Below are 15,326 nucleotides of genomic sequence, written 5' to 3'. Positions count from 1 at the left end.
TCAGGGTGGCAGAGTTGATACCTTCAGAGATAAGAAAATCAGTCGTCTTATTTAGAAGATAGAAATGAATCCCTGATCGAAGGCTACAAAACACTGAATCTCGGGCTTTATTCCCTCACATGAAGCAGACTGCTGGGCAGGTTGTCGATGACGGGACCCTTTGTTTACACCCTGAGGTGATTCTGACCTAATAGAGCTGAGAGGTGTCCCCACATGCAACCAAGCTGGTCCTCCTGAGTCCTCAGCCCAGCCAGCTAAGGGTCTTGAGATGAGGTAGTCCTGCCTTGAAGGATGGACAGCTTCTAAGGAAAGATGCACCTTACATATAACTTAGGAAACAATGAGTCCCAGTGTGCTGTGGGGACCTGCTACCTGCTTCTACCCATGAACTAACTACGGAGTTTGAACACTGAAGATGAACTTACACTTTCCGATGAGAAGAAGAAGAATGAAATAATTGGCAATAAAGCCATGTGAAGAGTTAACAAGGGTGGAAGAAATGTCTCCCCGTCTACTTAGTTGCCAGGGGAGCCACACAGCCAACTGTTGCTTTAGATCAACAGTTCTTAACCTGTGCATCATGAAAGTTTTCACAGGGATCACCTAAGACCATTAGCACAGATATTTATATTATGATCTGTAACGGTAGCGACATTACAGTTGTAAAGTAGCAAGAAGAATAACCTTACAGTTGTGGGTCACCACAACATGAGGAACTGTACTAAAGGACCACAGCATAGGAAGGTTGGGAACGGCTGTCTTTGTTACTAAGAAGAGAACACCGGGGACCTGGAGAGACGACTCAGTGGTTAAGAACACGGGCTGCTCTTGCAAAGGACTTGATTTGCTTCCCAGCACCCACAAGGCAGCTCACAACCATCTGTGGTTCCAGTTCCAGAGGATCCAGTGCCTTCTTCTGACCTCCGTGGGCACCTGGCACATCCACACATGCAACCAAACACTGAGACACATAGAATAAAGTAAATAAAAATGTTAAAAATTAAAAACAAAACAAAAAACACTGCAGCCCTACATACCCATGTCACAGCTCTAGGCTGTCTTCAGGCCCACAGGGACCCGGCCATTTTTAACCCTGTATGGTTCTGATGCCCATCACAACCCATTCGAGGGGAAACCTATATTCCTACAGCTTCACCCTCAGTGGAGTCCTCCAGCCTTGGTGCAGACAGGGTCCGAGAGTCACCAAAGGTAGTTGTTTCCTCTAGCAGGAAACAGTGAGAAAGAAATGAATCCTAAGTTGGAGAGTGACCCCGAGGAGTCAGAGTTCAGAGGCAGGGAAATTGCCTTAAGAAGTGGGAAGCAGAAAGTGGAAGTGCAGCTCAGTAGTAGAACACCTATCTAGCATCCATAAAGGTTTCTTCAACCTCTGATGACAAAGAAGGGGAAGCAAGACAAAGCTGGCCAGTGCCAGCCAAACAGCAGAAGGACAAATGAAACTGGGTAGAGCAGAGGCCATAGCAGGCCAGTGCCAGACAGCAGAAGGACATATGGAACTAGGTAAAGCAGGGGCCATAGTTGGCCAAGGCTAAGCTGTAGTTCTGAGATGGTTGTGATCAGTATAAGATTAAAACTATTATGGACAGGGGCTGGAGTGGCTGCTCTTCCAAAGATCCTGAGTTCAAATCCCAGCAACCACATGGTGGCTCACAACCATCTGTAGTGGAATCCAATGCCCTCTTCTGGTGTGTCTGAAGACAGCAACCGTGTACTCAAATTCATAAAATAAATAAATCTTAAAAAAAAAAAACTACTCTGGACAAACATCTCAGCTTGTGTGAGCACCCGTGGAGGGCAGTGGCTGAGATCAAGGGTCCTGCTCAATCTATACTGAAGCTGGACCACCCAGGCTGGCTGGCCAGTGAGCTCCAGGGACTCCCCCAATGCTGTACTGCTGCACACCACCACACCCAACCTCTATGTAGGTGGCAGGACTCCAAACTCAGGTTCCCATGTTCACACAGTAGGCACTTTACCAATTCAGCCATTTCCCCTGCCCCTAAAGGTAAAAAAAAAACCTTAGTAAACCAAACCCCTGTAAGCCGGACCATCTCCACTGCCTCTTAGCTATGGACCCACTGCTGCTTTGATTCCAAGGCGAGATATCAGGTTTGAGCAGCAGGGGGATTTTATGAGGACCAAAAGATGCCAGTGTCACCCTTAATAGTTCTAGCATTCGGCAGAGATGAGCAGTCATCAGAGCCAGGCACTCACTCCAGGGAGCTCAAAGATCAGCAATGGTCCATATTCTACCCACTATGTTCCCCTTCTGGGAAGTATAATGTGTTGAGCACTGAAAAGTCTGTTCCTAAAGATGAGCTTGTGGTCATACCTACTAACAAGTCCTTCTACCAGCCAGCAGGCTGCCCAAGATAGGAAGAACTTAGCTGAGTCATCACACTCACAGCCTTATTCTTTGCCCCTCATCTCTAGGAGGAGCTGCTGTGTGTATTTACTGTTACACCACTAGAATCTCATTGGATCTCTTGTCGGGGTTAGTCATCTTCCACTACTTAATAATTCTTCACATTCAATTTCCCCTGTTCAAATTACTTATGTAATTAGAAGCTGGATGATACACTGGGCTAAGCCCTAAAATTAAATTTTATTAATGATTAAGACAAAAATTGAGGGATTTTTCAGATCAAGAGAAAAACTTAAGTCACAGTTTGTGTGTGTGTGTGTGTGTGTGTGTGTGTGTGTGTATGTGTACCACTATGTATGTGCATCCTTAAGGTTGCAGCATGTGCTGCTGTGCATGCATGTATGTTGTGGGGTGCCCTGAGTACATGTGGGCCTGTGTGTGTCTGTGTGGTTGTGTGCATGTGTGTCTATGTGTCTGTGCATGTATCTCTCTCTGTATGTGTGTGCATACATGTATGTGTGTGTATATATATATATATATATATATATGTGTGTGTATGTGTGTGTGTGTGTGTGCATACATGTATGTGTGTGTATGTGTATGTATGTGTCCTGTCCATTGCATTTTTTAACATTTACATATCTCAGTTGCTGCAAATCTTTAGAAAGCACTGGCCTCATGCAGTGTAGCCCTTCCAAATGGAAGTAGAGTTCATTGCCCCTCATCTGTGACTTGAAACAGTGACAAATGATGATCTCTTGGCACAACAAGATGCTCACCTTTAAACAGTGTCTGAGCAGCACAGAGATCCTTGGGTCACTCAAGGCCGAGGAGGCCAGACAACCCTGGCTCACCTGTTAACCTGGGATATCAACCAGCTCTTGGGTATAGAAGCCATGTATCTACAGTATGTTATGTAACATACTCAGCCACACAGCCACCAAAATATAGACTGGTGACAAAGATATGTCATATACCCACAAGCCCAGGGTCCATGAGACTGAGTCAGTACCTACTACATACAGCACCCTCATTTCCACTAAAGAAGCCCCGAGGTGACAGTCATCCAGCTTCTAACACACACACACAGTTTTACACACACACACACACACATACACACACACACACACACACTCACACATGCAGAGAGACAGAGAGAAACAGAGAGAGAGAGAAGCACAGCCACTTACTAAAAACGTAAAATATTCTGTTATGGTGAAAATGCAAATGTCAGCTAACAGAGCAGACACTCAGCCCTCAGGTCCCTGTTCTGGTCCAGCTCCCACGGGTTCACCATCCTTTTGGGTCAGAAGCCAGGCTCTTTCTAACATTCAGGAAAGTTACCGACTTAGTACAAAGCTTCTGGCCTTCACCCACTCCACTTGGCACCACACAGTAATGAGCCTACTGGCAGCTCGGAATCCATGGAGGAATGAACGATTCTGCAACCATTTTCCAGGCGTACGTGTACGCTTGATGGACAAAGCTTCCAGGATCTCCTGACCTCTTCATCCTCTTGCCTCTGGTCCTTAAGCACCATCCTTGAGCACACACCCTCAGAAGTACAGGAAGAATGGGCTGATACACAAGAGCCGGCTGACAACATACTGCCCGGTGAACTTCCTGGGACATGGAAATGCTCTGGTCTAGTGCCTACACAGTGGGCTAAGTGCACCTGAAATGTGGTTAGTGTGGCTGAGAGACTGTCTGTTAAGTCACTTAAGATGAATGATTGCATGGAGCTAGTGGCTGCTGAAGTAGAAGCAGCCAACTAAGGCCCATCAGCCAGCAGCAGCTATGATAAATGCAAAAGCATTTGCCCAGTGCCCTAGTGTAAGTACACACCTGTCCCACAGTAAACACTCAAATACAGGATTCTTTTTTTTTTTTTTAGATTTATGTATTTATTTTATGTGAATATACTGTCTCTCTCTTCAGACACACCAGAAGAGGCCATCGGATCCCTATTACAGATGGTTGTGAGCCACCATGTCATTGCTGGGAATTGAACTCAGGACCTCTGGAAGAGCAGTCTGTGCTCTTAACCACAGAGCCATCTCTTTAGTCCCAAATGCAGGATTTTTAATCTGCATATTATTTCTGGAAACAGGATCTCTCCTTCCCCCAATACTATGTCTTTCTCTCTATATCTCTCCTCATGCTCCATCTGTCTCTATCTTTCAGTCTATCTCTGGTCTCTGTCACTGTCTGTCTGCTGCCCACCCCGTGTGTGTGTGTGTGTGTGTGTGTGTGTGTGTGTGTGTGTGTGTCTGTGTGTCTGTGTGTGTGTATGTGTGTGTGTGTGTGTGGTGTATTTCAATGAACAACCCCAGTTGCCACTCCCCTTTTGTGTAAGACAGAGTCTCCTAACAGACGAGAACTTCACGAAGCAGACTAAGCTGGATGGCCAGTGAGCCCCAGGGATGGATCTACCCATCTCTGTGGCTCATCTCACCCTCACTGGGATTACAAGCACACATCACCATGCTCACCTATTTACACGGGTTCTGAGGAGCAAATTCAGATCCTCACACTAGCAAGGCAAGCACTTCACCATCTGAGCCATCTCCCCAGCCCCAGAACAGAGGTCACTGATCTGTCCATAAATATTAAACATCTCAGAGTTCAGTGACAATCTCAAAGCCTCACAGCCATGAGTGTTCCAAGCCTTCATCCTCCAGAAACCCAGGCCTGCTTCCTCTGCACCATGTGCATGAAAATGAGCTTTGATGGGAGTTTTGTAAGTCCTGGGATTACAGTGTAGATGTCACCACAATATTAGCTGAGCAGTGGACATAAGTCTATACAGCCACAATTGTCAACAGCAGACAGGTAAGGTGGCTGCCCGGTCACTCCACATGACAGGCACTGGATCATCACCAGGTTAGGAAGTGAGGTGGCCCTGACATTTTAGAAGGATACAAAAGACGTGCTCACCCCTAAACAAGCAAGGAGGGTCATGTGACTTGCTTATCAATGGCATGACACTAGAGTCAGGAACACTTGGGCCCTAATCCTATTTTGCCACTTAACTGTCATCAAACCTTGATAAGTTGATAAACCCAGAATCTTGGTCTCTTCCTGAGCAGAAAGGGGCAATAAGTCTGCCCACCACTGTGGCTAAAATAAAGTAGGACCTAAAGTCAAGCCTAGATCCCGGTCCAGCATACAGCCAGTGCTGAAAACTTAGCAGAAAGGCACAGAAGGCAAACAAATCAATCTTCCCAGGGAATGGAATGTCTAAAACTTAACAAAACCGAGAGCTCCCCACAGATGAAATACAAATGGCTGAAAACATTTTAAAAATGTTGAGCATCCTTAGCCACCAGGGAACTGAAAATTAAAACTACTTCGAGATTTCATTTTATCCCAGTCAGAATGGCTAAGATCCAAAATATAGCTAAGCAGTGGTGGTGCGTGCTTTAATCTCAGCACTCAGGAGGCAGATGCAGGAGAATCCCTGTGAGTTCAAGGCCAGCCTGGTCTACAGAGTGAGTTCCAGGACAGCCAGAACTACACAGAGAAAGCTTGTCTGGAAAAAAGCCAATACATACATACATACATACATACATACATACATACAAAAACACCTATCTCCATCTCCTCCCTTCAGTATAATAAGCCTGGGTCCTATAACCTAATAGAAACAGAACCTGACTTCACAGACTGTCACTTTCTGCAAAGCATCACTATACAGCAAATGCAAATAGCACTTGTAGCACACACCTTGCGATCCCACAACTTGCAGGCTGAGGCAGGAGGCTCATGAGCTTGAGCCCTCTCTGGGCTAATGAGAGAATTCTAGGCTCTCTCACGGAAAGTAAGATGGGTGGGGGGGGGGTGGAGAGAAGGGGTGAAAAGTTATAAACACACATAGAAATGAAGTATTATTTTAAATATAACTTCAGGGTCCCCTCAGAGATCTCCCATTTCTGTGACTACCTTTGACATCTGGTACCCATTTGCTCACTGGACACCAGCTGTGCCCTTACCCAGTACCTGGCTTCACTGATCAGCTGGATGTACAGGTGCAGTGCCTCCTCACCAGGAGCCCAACCCCAGCTCCCATCCCCACTGAACGATCACAGAGCAGCTGACATGGAGCCCCTGCCCAGGCATCTTCTCCCTTTTCACTCCCAGCTCAGTACCATGCCTTATGATTAACTCATTATCAATGGCCTTGCTGTGATGGGTTTTAATCTGCCTTATATTAATTAAAAGCATTGTTCTTAGAGAGTGTGGTTTGTGGTTTGAGAGTGGGGGACAATGAATGGCTAATAAGATAAACTCTGTGCTGATTAATTGCTGATTTGAGCCAATAGAGCAAAGGCCCAAGGGCTGTTCTCCTTTCCCGCCCGAATCCCTAGGAGCAGAGGCTCCACCTCCCGAACCTGGCAGAAAGGAACCAACGTCAGACTGAATCCACTCAGTCCCCGTCAGTACTGAGCAAGGTTTGGGGATGTCATGAGACAGAGGAGCAGATACTCAAGTGCCCCATAAATGATGGGTAGAAGTAGGGGACAGTGAAAGACAAGGCCATAGATTCCAAACAGAGCCGACTGAGTCTTGAATCTGACTGAGTATAATGTATGCATGTTTGGCAATGTCATAATGAACTCATTACACAGTACAGTTAACATATGCCAAAGAGGATGAAGATGATGATGATGATGAAAACGGACGACACTGAACTGCAGCGCCACTACCATGGGCAAGTCACAGAACCTCTCTCAAGTCAGTCTTCAATCCATCCATAAACAGTATCTACCTTGTGAGGTTGCTGGCAAGTGAGGTCACATATAAGTATGTCTATACTTATTCTAAGGGACCCGGAGAAGTGTTCTAATCAAGTATAGTAAGATGCAGAAACACAGACACACTTATCATGAAAGAAGTTTAAGATTTTTTTAGTCACAATCCCTGGAACTCATGGTGTGACACAGGGCTCCATGAAAACCTACCAGGGTGAGTACAGAGTATGGACAAAAGCCTTTGTTGTGTGTTCTGTGGGAAAGATGGGATGACACAGGACAGTCCGGCTGGCTGAGTCATGACTGCAGGCTGTAGGGAACAGGAGCTATTCCTAGTAGTCTGGGACCTAGTCCTGGACACTAAGAGCCAAGGGAATGAGGCCTTGACTCTCTTATGAATGGAGGAGACCAGGGAATACTGGTTCTGCATCACTTGGTTTGCATAAGGAAGCCATATTGCCAGGAGAGATGCTGGCTCTCTCAGAATCAGCTACTGAGCATAAAAGGCCTTCTAGTGCCCACAAGGACATCCAAAGCTCCAACGATAATAGAAAGCTAAACACTAGCTAATATGAGTCTCTTGCTTGCTCCCTCAGCAGTCTCCCTGAGTTCCACATACTGAGAGCACACAGACCAGCATCACCTACACAGACTTGCTCCCCTACCTGCCTTGATCTGGGCAGATCCAATGGCCTCTCTGACATCACACTAGTGTCCAATCAATAGTGTCCAATGAAACATATCACGCCCTTCCCACTACAACCAAGGCCATAAAATGTCACCCCTGCACCCCAAACTTCTAAACTTGGAGGTCTCCCAGGCCATAAGGCTTAATGTCCTAGGAAAGGGACTTCTGTTACCTTCATTCACATTTGAAACATAACAGAGTGGTTTTCAAACCCTAGGCATCCAGCAGTGAAGGTAGAAGGAAGGAAGGAAGATGAACCCTACAGTGGTCCCAGATTACAGCAGATTCTCTGTAAAAAGCAACTTTGAGTTGAGAGATGGAGTTAAGTCCAGAAAGAGTTCATAGGGGAGGAGAGAGATGTAAAGACACGTAATACTAAAGGAAAGCTGTGAAGAATTGAGTTGGAATTTTGATAGGGATTGCACTGAATCTGTAGGTTGCTTTCAGCAAGATAGCCATTTTTACTACGTTAATCCTGCCAATCCATGAGCATGGGAGATCTTTCCATCTTCTAAGATCTTCTTCAATTTCTTTCTTCAGAGACTTGAAGTTCTTATCATACAGAGCTTTCACTTCCTTAGTTAGAGTCACACCAAGGTATTTTATATTATTTGTGACTATTCTGAATGATGTTGCTTCCCTAATTTCTTTCTCCGCCTGTTTATCCTTTGTGAAGAGGAAGGCCACTAATTTTTTTGAGTTAATTTTATATCCAGCTACTGCACAGAAGTTGTTTATCAGGTTTAAGAGTTCTCTGGTGGAGTTTTTGGGGTCACTTATATATACTATCATATCATCTGAAAATAGTGATAGTTTGACTTCTTTCTTTTCAATTTGTATCCCTTTGGCCTCCTTTTGTTGTCTAATTGCTCTGGCTAGAACCTTCAGTACTATATTGAATAAATAGGTAGGAAAAAAGTGGGCAGCCTTGTCTAGTCCCTGATTTTAGTGGTATTTGCAATCCCCATCAAAATTCAAACTCAATGCTTCACAGAGTTAGAAAGAGCAATTTGCAAATTCATCTGAAATAACAACAACAACAATTAAAAAAAAAACCTAGGATAGCAAAAACTATTCTCAATAATAAAAGAACTTCTGGTGGAATCACCATCCATGACCTCAAGCTGTACTACAGAGCAATTATGATAAAAACTGCATGGTATTGGTACAGTGACAGGCAGGTAGATCAATGGAATAGAACTGAAGACCCAGAAATGAACCCACACACCTATGGTCACTTGATCATTGACAAGAGAGCTAAAACCATCCAGTGGAAAACAGACATCATTTTCAACAAAAGGTGCTGGCTCAACTGGTAGTTAGCCTGTAGAAGAATGCAAATTGATCCATTCTTATCTCCTTGTACAAAGCCCAAGTCCAAGTGGATCAAGGACCTCCATATAAAGCCAGATACACTGAAAATAATAGAAAAGGAAGTGGGGAAGAGCCTCGAGCACATGAGCACAGGGGAAATTTTCTGCAACAGAACACCAATAGCTTATGCTCTAAGATCAAAAATTAACAAATGGGACTTCATAAAATTGCAAAGCTTCTGTAAGACAAAGGACACTGTCAATAGGACAAAACAGCAACCAACAGATTGGGAAAATATCTTTACCAATCCTACATCCAATAGAGGGCTAGTATCCAATATATACAAAGAACTCAAGAAATTAGACTCCAAAGAACCCTATTGAAAAATGGGGTACAGAGATAAAGAATTCTCAACTGAGGAATACCAAATGGCTGAGAAGCACCTAAAGAAATGTTCAACATCCTTAGCTATCAGGGAAATGCAAATCAAAACAACCCTGAGATTCCACCTCACACCAGTCAAAATGGCTAAGATAAAAAACTCAGGTGATAGCAGATGCTAGCGAGGATGTGGAAAAAGAGGAACACTCCTCCACTGCTGGTGGGATTGCAAGCTGGTACAACCACTCTGGATATCAGTCTGGCAGTTCCTCAGAAAAATTGGACATAGTACTACCTAAGGACCCAGCTATACCACTCCTGGGCATATACCCAGAAGATGTTCCAACATGTAGTAAGCACATATGCTCCACTATGTTCATAGCAGCCTTATTAATAATAGCCAGAAGCTAGAAACAACCCAGATGTCCCTCAACAGAAAATGTTGTACATTTACACAAATGAGCTATTAAACTCAGCTATTAAAAACAATGAATTTATGAGATTCTTAGGAAAATGGATGGAACTAGAAAATATCATCCTGAATGAGTAACCCAATCACAAAAGAACACACATGGTATGCACTCACTGATAAGTAGATATTAGCCCAGAACCTCAGAATACCCAAGATACAATTCACAGACCACATGAAAATCAAGAAGGAAGACCAAAGTGTGGATACTTCGATCCTTCTTAGAAGGGGGAACAAAATACTCATGGAAGGAGTTATAAAGACTAAGTGCAGAGCAGAGACTGAAGAAAAGACCATCCAGAGACTGCCCCTGGATGTATCTGGGAATCCATCCCATATACAGTCACCAAACCCAGACACTATTGTGGATGCCAACATGTGTTTGCTGACAGGAATCTGTTATAGCTGTCTCCTGAGAGGCTCTACCAGTGCCTGACAAATACAGAGGTGAATGCTCACAGTCATCCATTGGACTGAGCACCAGAAGATGAGAGAAAGGACACAAGGAGCTGAAGGGGTTTGCAGCCCCATAGGAGGAACAACAATATGAACTCACCAGTACCCCCAGAGCTCCCAGGGACTAAACCACCAACCATAGAGCACACATGGTGAGACTCATGGCTCCAGCTGCATATGTAGCAGAGGATGGCCTTGTTAGTCATCAATTCGAGGAAAGGTCCTTGGTCCTGTGAAGGCTCTATGCCCCAGTGTAGGGGAATGCCAGGGCCAGGAAGTGGGAGTGGATGGGTTATGAGCAGGGGGAGGGGAGGAGGGGATAGAGGGTTTTCGGAGGGGACACCAGGAAAGAGGATACCATTTGAAATGTAAATAAAGAAAATATCTAATTTAAGGGGAAAAAAGGAGAGCTGGCAATCTATTCAAGGTCCATCTCCTGATGTTTAGCTTAAGGCTCATCAGCCTACACACATGCAACACATGACAGAGTCCAGACAAACTCCAAAAAATTAGAGTTGTGTACGAGGACTCACATGTAGCCTTTTCTTACTACCCAGACTGAAAAAGCGTCATAATTCATACTCAGAAAGTTCCGGCCTCAGTAAGCAGAGATACCCTAAATACTGTCTCATTCCAATTAACAAATATTAAAGCAAGACCTGAAAAAAAATCCAACTAGCCCCCCAAAACTTAACAAAGCCTTAGATCAAAATTTAAGAACATTCATTACAAAATATATAATACCCAAAAAGATAAAACTCAATATCTAACAACTATTGGAAAATGAACAGATATGCAGATGACAGAGAAAGCATGACATACTTTATGTCCTGAGAGGAGGGACAAATATCAAACAAAATCAACTAAGATCTGAAACTGATGCTCCAGTTAGTAAAGAACAGCATTCAAGCCACGCCTGGTGATGCAGGCCTGCATCCCCAGCCCTCAGAGGTGAAAGGATCCCAAGCTTAAAACCTGTCTAGACTAGAAAGGGAGTCTAAGCCAAGGCAGGGTTATGAGTTAGGTGGTCTGGGTGCATCATGCCATTGTATTTCTAAAGAAACAGAAATTAAAATGATAGCTTTCCAGATCAACGAGTGTGTGTTCCCAGCTCCTCTGTAAGTGCCTTGGCAATGGTGTTTTATCACTGCAAAAGAAAAGCAACTAATTACAAAGAGTCTTACCATGGAACTCTGGCCGGCATGGCGAATGCCATGTGGGACAGGCTGACCTCCAGCTCACCAAGATCTGCCTGCCTCCTTCTCCCAAGCACCGGGATTAAGGGTGTGCACCAACACATTTATCTGGCTTTCTTCAAACATGGCTTCTGGGAACTGAACTCAGACCCTCAGACTTGCATGGCAATGAGCCATCTCCTGGACCAACACCTATATCTTAATAGGGAACGGAGTTTTAGGCTGAAGGAACTCGTCTCTAGTGGTGGAGTTAACATCACCAACAATAATTTAGGGAGTTGTAAAGTAAAAGATGTCCCGGGATCCCTGGAATTCCATCAAATGAGCTGTCACAACTAACTACAAGCACTCAGCAAACAGTAAACGAGTTGCAAATTTAAGAGAATAACAATGTTATTACTTGCAACTTGGGGCTCCCCTTGCCAAAGAGCAAGCCTGCCTGCACAGATGCCCACAGGAGTTGGGGACCTGAACTCGTCAATCTGGAGACTATCCATTTGGGAACTTCATGGCCAGAAAAGCTACAGAGAACCCTTCCCTCCATCTGCCCCTTAATCACACACAGTGAGAAAATGCATAATTAATTTGTTCTCACAGTTGCTCGGCGACCGGAAAAGTGGGGGCATTTCTGGAATGGCTGCTACAGACAAGAATAACAAATGCCAAGGCCATGAGCAGAATAACACACCCAGACAGCCTGCATCCCCTCTTGGCTCGCTGTGCTTGTTCAGGATACCCGCCTGAATGTGGGATGACAGTCTCTTTTTCACATCTATACAGTCTTATACTCTCATGGCTGACAGCAGAAATCAAAACAAACCCTCAAAAGATACAGGCAAGAAGACCTCACTCTTAGAAGGAGAGTGACGCTGAGCAGGTTTGGGGGCATATGGAGAACGTTAGGTAGGGAAGCGAGGGAAAACTGACTACAGGTAGTGGTTAGACAATGTGCTTTCAACTTGAGTGGGTATGAAATCATCTAAGAGACATGCTTCCCCGGAAGAGTTATCTGAGGGGGAATGTCCCCCGAGTGGACAGTACCTTCCAACAGAAGCCCAGACAAAAAGAGAGCTGAGGAAATGGCGGTAATGCTACTTTTGCCTGCTTGCCTTTGCATCTTGTGACTAAGTACATCTACTCTGCCGCTGTTGCTGCTGCCACCACCACGGCTGCTATCCTTCGCTAATACCAGAACCCAGCTTCTTGGGCCTTCCTATGAGAGCTGAAGATTGGTGGGTCTCTGGGAATCTTCCAGGCCTTTGGTGCCAGACTGGAACTGCAGAGGTATCCATCCTCCTACAGTCAGAAGCTACAGGGCTCTCAGCCTTTCCAGTGAACAAAGAGACATTGCTGGACTGCCTAACCTGTCCAGGTCAGCTAATCTAATTATACCACTTTGTATACATTCATGTTCTGTGTTCTGTTCCTCTCGGCCTGTGGGTTGCAACCCCTTTTGGGGGGTCTTATATCAGATATCCTGCTTATAAAGTATTTATATTACAATTCATAACAGTTATGAAGTAGCAACGTGATAATTTTATGATTGGGGTCACTACAACATGAGGAACTGTATTAAAGTGTTGTAGCATTAGGAAGTTCAGAACCTAGAGGATCCTGACTAATACAAATAACATTGACACTTGTTAGTCTAATCACATGTACTAAAGACACTGTGATGCCATAGAAAAGTGACCTGGCTTAGGGAAGTAGACAGGAATTACAGCTTAAAGTCCCTCGGTGATACGTAAACAAGAATTAGGACAACATATTTCAGGCAGAGGCACCAGGTACAGCATTCATTTTATTACTCTCTGGGCTTTGTATCAACATTTAGGACTCTTCATAGTGAGATTTGTTTTCCTAACAGAGCCAACAGCAGTTCACACCCTGCAGAAGAAAATCAGGCTGCTAATAATCCCACGACCCTGAGCTAGGGAGATGAGAGGGACATTGCCCAGGTACACAGGGGTAATCTGCACAGCTCTTGAAAGGAAGACAAAGGCAGGGGAGCACTAGAGAGACAGCAGCACAAGAACTAGACCAGACGCTGCTGGCCTGGAAGACGGGAAGAGAGGATCATGAGCCAAGACACCTGGGGCATCTATAAAAACCAGAAAGCTAGTCAGGTGTTGTCTTAACTACGGTTTCTATTGCTGGAAAGAGACCATGGCCATAGCAACTCTTATAAAGGACAACATTTTCTGGGCAGTGGTGGTGCATGCCTTTAATTCCAGTACTTGGGAGACAGGTAAGTGGATCTCGAGGCCAGCCTGGTCTTCAGAGCAAGTTCAGGACAACCAGGACTACACGGAAAAATCCTGTCTCAAAAAAACATTAATTAATTAATTAAGGAAAGCATTTAATTGGGGCTGGCTTACCATTTTAGAGGTTTAGTCCATTATTATCCTGGAGGCACACAGGCAGACATGATGCTAGAAAGGAGTTGAGAGTTCTACATCTGGATCAACAGGAAGAAAGAGTGACACTAGGCAGCATCAGAAACTTCAAAGCCCATCCCTTAGTGACACATCTCCTCCTACAAAGCCACAACTACTCCAAAGGCCATTCCTCCTAATAGTATCACTCCCTCTGGGCCTAGAGGGGTAATTTTCTTTCAAACCATCACAGATATGGTGGCACACACCTTTAATCACAGCAGAATCGGGGGCAGGAGGATCTCTATGAATTCAAGGACAGCTTGGTCTATACAATAAGTTCTAGGCCCACCAAGGTTAAATAGTGAGACCTTGTCTCAAAAAAAGGAAAGACAGAGAAAAGGAAGGAAGGAAGGAAGGAAGGAAGGAAGGAAGGAAGGAAGGAAGGAAGGAAGGGAGAGAAGTGGACAGGAGGGAAGGAATCAGAAAAATCAAAGAGATGAATGTTCCCCCAGAGCCTCCACAGGGAACACCACTTGCTGACACATTTTGTCCACACAGAATCACTCTGAGCTTCTGACCTCCAGTACCCTAAGACTGTATTGTTTTAAGCCACCATTCAATAGTAATTTCTTATGGCAACCACAGGAAACTAACATAGTAGCTGTCTTGAAATGCCTTATTTCTGAAATGGAGTTTCTAAGTGAAATCTGATGGTGCAGTGGCGTCTACACTGGGATATTTAACTCACACACATTCTTGGAGGCTATTCCCCATGCTCTGGCACACTGTCTCTCCCCAAGCCCAGCCTCCCTCCTCACCTCTGCCCTGCCATCCCCGAAGCTCTACCCATGGCAGCTTACACTCTGCCATTGCCCTGCAGTCCTGCAGGGAAGCTGATAAAGGAATAATGAGAACCAGAGTCACACAGGAGCCATATGGCATCTATCCCTGTCCATGGCTACATGTCTATAGCAATGTCAAAAGGATATTGACACATGACAGGGACCTTGCACTGCTTTCAGGTACAGACCCTGACCATGTACCAGCACGGACGCTGCAAGCTCTTGAGAGCGGCCATCATCCGTGTGGCAAGGTAACATAAACACAGGAAAGGAAACCAGCTCACCCTGTAAATAGAACCCAGGGAAGTACAAAGCCAGCTCTGGCTCCTCTGAGAGCCTCCCAGTCTCCCACCCTCCACCTTTGCTGGTTGGCTCTTCATACACAGCCCAGGTCAGAGAGCCCTCCTCAACCTCACCTTCATTTGTCCCATGACTACATTTTATCTTCTTTGGAACAACTCAGCAAGA

The 15,326-nt window shown here is 45.0% G+C and overlaps 1 protein-coding gene across 19 annotated transcripts in view; it reads right to left on the bottom strand.

Moving 5' to 3' along the window:
- Adck1 (aarF domain containing kinase 1) overlaps positions 1–15,326 on the bottom strand; it is a 101,233-nt gene that overhangs the window by 60,457 nt on the left and 25,450 nt on the right. The window lies entirely within an intron of this gene.

Source organism: Mus musculus, chromosome 12, assembly GCF_000001635.26.
Source record: "Mus musculus strain C57BL/6J chromosome 12, GRCm38.p6 C57BL/6J".
Lineage (NCBI taxonomy): Eukaryota > Metazoa > Chordata > Mammalia > Rodentia > Muridae > Mus > Mus musculus.
The sequence above is the reverse complement of the archived record's forward strand: the minus strand, read 5'-3'. Positions and strand labels throughout refer to the sequence as shown.